The sequence below is a fragment of the Puma concolor genome, chromosome F2 (genome assembly GCF_028749965.1).
Source record: "Puma concolor isolate L17-30 chromosome F2, mPumCon1.1.hap2, whole genome shotgun sequence".
In the NCBI taxonomy this organism is placed as follows: Eukaryota; Metazoa; Chordata; class Mammalia; order Carnivora; family Felidae; genus Puma; species Puma concolor.
In genome coordinates this window covers 13,716,498-13,724,507 of record NC_141684.1, presented here as the reverse complement: position 1 = coordinate 13,724,507, position 8,010 = coordinate 13,716,498, and the positions used below count along the sequence as shown (strand labels likewise).

General features: G+C 43.6%; 1 pseudogene; it reads right to left on the bottom strand.

The window, feature by feature from the left end:
- Positions 1-7,027: 7,027 nt before the first annotated feature.
- LOC112859840 (U6 spliceosomal RNA) lies at positions 7,028-7,126 on the bottom strand (annotated as a pseudogene).
- Between the last annotated feature and the right edge of the window lie 884 nt (positions 7,127-8,010).

Sequence of the window (8,010 nt, the reverse complement as noted above, 5' to 3'; positions counted from 1 at the left end):
ACACACACACAAAAGGAATCATAAGCCATCTATGCAACTTTTCATATCAAATTAAAAGGAAGGGAAGGAAAGAGAATGAGAGAATGAGTGGTGCGGGGGGGGGGGGAGCTCCATAAAGATTTTAAAGCCAGACTGCCTTTGAGCTTCCTTGAAGGTTAGTGCAAGGAGGTTATAACACCCGGCTTGCTGAGGATCTGCCCTACCCCAGGAAAGGAGGACGGCCAACCCAGGGAAGATGCATGCTTTCATCTCAGCTTTGCTACATTGGGGAAGGGCAGACACATCAACCAATTCTGCTCACCAGTTCACCTTTTGCCAGGAGGGAGTGGGCGTAGCATTCTGGTCACTTTCCAGGCCGGACTAGGAAAATCACAAAGAGGCTATAGATCTGCAGCTAGTCTCACAGCAACAATCTGATCGCCCAGGAAGTAGAGTCTAAAATCACGCTCACGCTCAAAGCAATAGTAACCATTGATCTTGCGCCTCCCGTGTGCCTGACACTTTGCTTACATTTTCTCTAATCGCCATGGCCACCCTACAAAGTAGATTAGCACCAGTTTATATGTGAAGAAGCTGGAGATCTAGGAGGATATGCGATTTGCCTAAGATCCCACAGCAATATCTTAGAGTCTGTGGGAACTGATGGTAGAATCTGTCTGAACTCAAAGCCAATTCCCTTTTCGTTGTGTCAGGATTCATCTCTACTCCCCTCCAACCTCATCTTCCAGACCATCTCCCTGTCTGCTGCCATAACAACCCCACCCTTTTGGATCTAGGCAACCTCCATCTCTCAGTCAGCGCAGCAGCGACGACAATGATTTGGATACGGTGGAAGATTGGTAAGGGCTTGTCAACTGAGATCCAGCTTCCTGTCCTGGGTCGGGCACCAAATGGAAAACCAAATGAATATGTATTTTGTGTACTCACTTCACTCTCTTTGGTCTTGATTTGCTCATCTATTACACAGGGGTATTGGAACAAAAGTCTAGAAGGACACTTTTAAGTAGTTTATTTAAATTTTATTTGATAAAACGCTTGTCACTGATGTTGTCAATAAACTCCCCAAACACACACACTCAAAGAAACACACAGAAGCTTTACCTAATGTTTTGAGCCATTAGCTCAATGTGTAAAATCTCGCTGTGAAGGATTGGTGCAAATATTCTGTCTATAGACAACTACTCATTATCTCCTTAATAGCACCTTATGCGATGTATATGTATATTATTGATTTGATAACATTGCATTTATGGCCAACAACAGGAAAACCCAAACCTGAATGAAGCTTATGTACACATGTGTTTTCTCCAGAAGGCATATCACAGTCTTCTTGGTCTCAGGAACACTAGATAGCACTTCTCAGGGACCATTTTAAACAGCAAAGTCACCAACCACAAGCATAAAAAAAGTGAAAAACTTGGCACTAAATAGACTGTAGAAAGGACACTTGTTTACAACGTGAGAGCTAAAACAAGAAGGCAAAGGGTCTCCTTGTTCGATCTCAGCTGGAAACATACGTGTTGAGTGACTCAAACTTTTGCCACTCTGTGCATGTTCATAAATGACTGTGAGAGCACAGCCAGTCTTCTGACCACAGAATGAACTGCTTTGGGGGTTAATCCCATTACTTTCTGGGTTGGACTGACAACTGCCCCAGAAGGATTTCCTCATGCCCCCTGGGATATAGATCTTCCAGCAAGGGCCCCTTTCTATGCTGCCACAGCCCAAGCAATTTAAAACACAACAGATGAATCATCACATTCTACCCATATCCAAACCCTTTGTTTTTCAAGCCTGTTATAAGCTGTCCCATACACTTTGGTCTCCCTGCTCTTTCTTCTGTCATGTATGTTTAAATTCACCTAACATTAACTGAGAACCTACTATGTGTCTCTTTTGTTTACAAGTATTACTTAATTATACCTCCAAAGAGCGCTGAGAAGTAAATTATTGTTGTCCTTTTACAGATGGGCTCCCCAAGGCTCATAGAAAACAAGCTACTGTCCCAGTTACTAATCATGGTGGACCTCCAAACTCCAACCCACATTTCCAAACTCCACTGGCGGTGTTCCTGTCTCTCAATGGCACTGCCCAAACTTTGGGATGACCTGGGAAAATGGATGGATGGATGGATGGATGGATGGAAGGATAGATAGATAGATAGATAGATAGATAGATAGATAGATACAGAGATGATATAGATATAGATATAGATATAGATATAGATATAGATATAGATATAGATATAGATATAGATATAGATATAGATATAGATATAGATATAGATACATTTTTTTCATTCCAGGGTCCACCCCGAAACTACTGAATCAGAATCTCTAGAGATTCTTAGGCAATTAGCCCAGCTGTTTCTGCCAACTGGAATTTATGAGCCACTGCAGGACTCCACATGCAGTTTCGTCTGAAGCAAATTCTTCTTTTGAAGCACACAAAATGGGCGGTGACATGAAGAGTGGGCAGGAAAAAGTGTCCTTGTCCAAAACTTTCTCTTCCCCTCATCTCCATGAGCGTCCTTGCAAAAATAGCTACTAGAGAATGTCAGACACATGTTACCCACCACTAATAATTCAGCTTATTTAGCAAATATTTATCTATTCAGGGGCGTGTCAGACCCTGCGTTAAATGATGGGGCTGCTAGAGAAAAGAGTTCAGTGCTTCTTCCACGTAAGACAAATAAAGATGATGGCCCCGAAGTTGAGGAGTTGTCACTGGGGATATGTAAAAAGGACTGGGAGTGTGGATGGTGCTGGGGAGCCTGGCAGAAAGAAATCTCTGGGGAATTTCTGCTCTGTGGTCTACATGGTGTGCCGCACCAAAAGAGAATCTGAGCGAGAAAGAAATGCAAGAGAAGGACAGAGACTTTACAAAATTCTTTGCGTTGACCTCACTGTTCTTTCTTTTATCTTTTCTCTTTTTAAATTTTGGTTGATTTGTTTATTGGTGTTTTAAAATTTACACCCATTAGTTAGCATACAGTGCAATAATGATTTCAGGAGTAGAATCCAGTGATTCGTCCCCTACATATAACACCCAGTGCTCACCCTGAGTGTCCTCCTTAATGCCCCCCACCCGTCCCCCACCCCAAACCCCTCCAGCAACCCTCAGTTTGTTCTCTGTATTTAAGAGTCTCTTCTGTTTTGTCCCCCTTCCTGTTTTTCTTAAAGCGCTTCCCCTGGCACAAGAAGACATTAACTGGAGAGAAGAGATTTCACAGAGGTGGTGATAAATCAAGATATGTTTGTTTTATTTTTACACATGGAATTTTGAGTGATTTGCTGTTTATCTCCACCCTTTTCCATCCAAAGTCATTATGAATCTCAAATTCAGCCCTAGGTTGACTGGTTGACTCTTCCTCAGATGTCATAAACTGATCCCATTACAAAGGATGGAAATGATGCCAATAAACCCACCCTCTTCTTCTCAGAGGGTCAGGGTGAGTCCCTGCGGAGGGGGGATGTTAGGAATCACACTTCGCAGAATCAGACCATCAGCCCTACTGGTCACAGTTAGAACCCCAAGAACTCTTCCTTCCCACCCCCAGGCTGCTTCCTCCATCCAGGGGCCCATTGCCCCTCCCCAACGTCCAGCTAGTGGCTGGTGCTTTCTCCTCCATCCCTGACCGTGGGGAGAATTCTACATCCAGAAACATACTTTCACCTCACCATCTGACTCTGTAGTTCAATTTGCTTTCTCCCAGAAGCCCTCCACTCTCTCCATCATTATGTCTCTAAAAGGACCATCGCGTTCCCCTCTAACCCACCTGCCACCAGACGCTTCCTTCTGAAACATGAATCTCCCTGTTTACCATCTTCCATCTGCTCCTTTACTGGACATATTATGTCAGCCTCAACCCCACAGGACACTTGGATTGCGTACACCCCTGCCATTCCCATGGGCAGCTTGTGAAAGCCCAGGCTTGTTCGAAAGTTCTCCATGCTGTTTGTTATGCCATTGTCTCCTTCTGGAGTGGCATCTTTCCCATCGACAACAAGAGATCTACTAAACTCAAAGCTCCTGGCCGAGTCTGGTCTTGTTCCAACTATGTCCCCGGCACCCAACTCTACATCTAGCAAGTAAGCAGGTGCTCAATAATATGTATGAAATGAGCGAGTGACCAAGGGAGAGAATAAGTAAGGAAGAGGGAATTCTTGCTGAGCCAGTGGCTTCGTGATGAGGCCTCTCCAAGATGTCCAAGGACAGTGCCAGCCTCTTTCCCCTGTGTCCCCACAGCATGTCAGATACCCCTGTGCTGTCACCCTTGCCACTCTCATGGCACCAGCACCAGCATCCCTTCTTGGGCACAGTTTGTGCCATATTTCAGTGACACATGATAACCGCATAATACATAATCACTAACAATGTAAATTTAGGGACATACTTCATCCCCTCAAGTCTTTCTACAGTTTTACCTGATTCCCTACCTTTCCTCTTCACCTTCCTATCTTCAGAAGATTTCAGATCTCACCCTCTTACCCCAGAATTACTAGCTGAGATGCCTACCCCTGTACCTTTCCCCCTGCTTCTTTAAATCCTATATTCCTCACAGCCAGCAGAAACTATCCCCCTGAACCTCCTCACCCTACAGGAACATTCCTCCTGTGGCTCTCAGGTCTCTTTAATAATGGTAACGATAAGCATCATGGCTACCATTTTTCGAGTACCAGAATGAATCACAGGTGCTTTATAGAGTGCATACATACAGACATTTTTGTAACTTACGCACACCATTGGCAAAGACAGGAAACTGAGGCACAACCAGATTAAATAACTTTCTTGAAGTCAGGCAACTGGTAAATGATAGAATATGCAAACCTGGTTATTATCCATTTCTTCACCCATTCATTTATTTATTGAACAAATTATTACTGAATGCCTGTGGGGTATTATTCCCAGACTTGGACACACTTTGGGGTGGAATAATTCATTTGGCAAACATAACCAATTCTGCTGTTTAGACAAAGTGAAGGCAGACAAAGGAGGGAAACCAGAAGGGATTCCAGATTAATTGACTCAGAATTAAAGCAAGGCAGGAAAAGGGAAGAGTGGGGAGATGAGTTTCAGTTTCAGACAAGAGCCTTGAAAAGAGAGCAGTTTGTAGGGAGTAGCTTCCTTCCTCCAGGGCTCCTGGTTGAATGAACTCCCTGAATGAGGAACGAATGTTGAGACTTGTTTTATTGCTATTTACAAAAGTAGGTTTTAAAGAATCAGCGATTTGCAGATTCCACTCGGATGCATCACACCCGTCTTTCATTCATCACACCAAAGACAGCAGGGAAGTTGAAGGCACGGACTTTGAAAGCCTACGTATTGTGAAAGGGGAAGCCTGGGATCCAGTGAATGATTGTTCCAGGATGAAGGCAACAGCAGTGTCCTGGACAGGGGTTTATCTCCCTCTCCCATCTTCCAGGTAGTTAGATGCTTGTCAGTTTACCCTTTTAGGCTCTACTCGATCACGGTTAGTGCTTAGCAAAGATGACCTACATTTGGAATTACCCTCTTCACCTGTAGATCCTCTCCTTTAGTAGATTGTCAACCCTTCAAAGACAGGGACTTTTCTATTCATTGTTCACCGGCTTCCATGCCTAGCGTGTCACCTAGCGCCATGTTACCGAGCTGCTGGGAAACAAGGGCAGAAGGAGAGAGGAAAAGGAAGAAAGGAGAAACAGAAGCCAAGGAAGCTTATTGGATATTTGATAAGGTAGTACTAACAGAGTGCACTTGCCGTCAAGAGTTCTGTGTTCCAACTCCAGTCCTGGCATCAATAAGCAAGTACTACAGACCCTCAGATCCCCAACTTCTTATGCTGGTAAATGGAAATAAATAATAGTGCCTCCTTCATCAGATCGCTCAGGAAATTAAATAAGGTAATGCGCTGGGCAACATTTTGTAAATTTATCCAACTGTAGATGCAAAAATGGCTATTGGAAGATGGTCTGACAAGAATGAAGTGCTCTTCAAGACTTCAAGGAATTGCCATCAGACGTTGAAGCCAGTGGCTTTTACCAGGACCTTGCTGGCTTATATGAGCTGTGTTTCTCTTTAAGACGACTCAGGTGACCAGCAAACCCAGTCCCTGCAAGGTTTTATATTTAAAGAAGAGAATCTTAGGGGAGCCTGGGTGACTCAATTGGTTAAGCATCTAACTCTTCATTTCGGCTCAGGTCATGATCTCATGGTTCATGAGATCGAGCACCATGTTGGGCTCTGTGCTGACAGCATGAAGCCTGCTTGGGATTCTCTCTCTTCTTCTGTCTCTGCCCCTCCCCCAGTCTCTCTCAAAATAAAGTAACTTTTTTTTTTTTTAAAGGAAAAGATACTTGGAGTGTGCATTGAAAAGAAAAGATTCCAATTGCCACTGTCAACAGCAACACTGGTTGTGTTTGACAGTGAGTGAATCCTGTCACTTCTACTAGCATTTATTGAGCTTTTATTGTGAACACAGCATTCCGAAGCATACTGCTAAGGAACGGAGAGCAAAGATAATTAAGATTCACCTCATCCCCCATGATGTTCAGTCCACTTCCTTCCCTACAACTGGTTTCTCCATTTGCCCAACAAGAGGTTGGGAACAGCTATCTCAGACTTTCTACCATGACCTTTTACAATCCTATAATGCTCGAATGCCAGGGTTCAAAGGGTAATTGTGATTACCATCTTCTTGATGATTCTTCTGGGATAAAGCTGTTTGTTAGGAATCCCAAATTGATGTCAGCTCCAAACAATGGCAAGTATACAATTCACAAAGCCCTCTCTCATACATTTGCCTACTGTATCCTCACTACAAGCCTGCAGGCTAGTGTTCTCAGACTCCTTTACAAAGAAATAATTGGGTCTTAAAAGGACTAAATTATAAAAAAAAAATTAATTAATTAATTAAAAAATAAAAATAAAAGGACTAAATTATTTGCCCAGGTCATTGAGAAAGAAATTAGCTGGGCCAGGGCATAAAACCAGATTTTCTATTCATTCATTCATTCATTCATTCATTGTTTTTATTTTAATTCCAGTTAAAAAATACGGAAGCTTCACAAATTTGCGTGACATCCTCGCACAGGGGCCATGCAAATATCATTCCAATTTTTAGTGTATGTGCTGACAAAGCCAGCACCAGATTTTCTATTCCTAAACAGAATTTTATTCATCCCCTTTACTCTGCAAGAGCTTTTCTGACCAGGTGATCGAGTAATATTGGCTCAGGGAAGCTGAATTTAGCCGGAGGCCAATAGGACCCTTCCAAAAACCCGCGGTCCCCCCTCAAGCACTTGAAAGCCCAGAGTGGGTTAAGTCTTCCCTGGCTCAGTCCCAACAGACATTAAATTCACCTGTGCTTGCTCTGAAATAAATCAGTGTCCTTTTCTGCTGCTGCTGTTGTCTGGAAATAATGCAAATGCAATGGGCCTGCACTGACATTATGCTTCCCTGGAAGGATACACATAATAAATTGTCCCTTAATGCTGTTAAAGAGACATTTTCCTCTTATTCAGGAGCTCTGGAGGTTGGTTTGGGCTCCTCACCCAGCGAAGAGGAAAACATGGTGCCTTGTCACTGGGCCCAGTCATTCCTGTGACCCCTCGGTGCGCCTCGGATTCATGCATTGCCAAGTTCAAGGATGCATTTTCTAGCCCCCGTGTCAAGTCACGGGATGATCTGGTAACCTAGACTGGTTTCCTGGTTTGTGACTTGACTGTATTTATTTCTATTTTATTGTAAGCAGTTAAATGTTTACTTATTTGGATGCTTCGAAGCCAAGGGAGACTGGAGCTCCTGGTCCACACCATGCATCCTTTGGAAGAACGCCAAAGCTGTTTCCGCAGAGGACAGAAGGCATTGGTCTCCCCTGCAGGAAGCCACTGCCGCTCCTTAATTGTTTGCTAGAGGAAGAATCAAGGGTAAAATTTAAAGTAAATGGCTGGCCGGGTTGCGCTAATTCATCAAAGCATGTTTCAAGTCAGTAGTCAAAGCATGCATCAGCCCCGGGCACCACCACCTTCT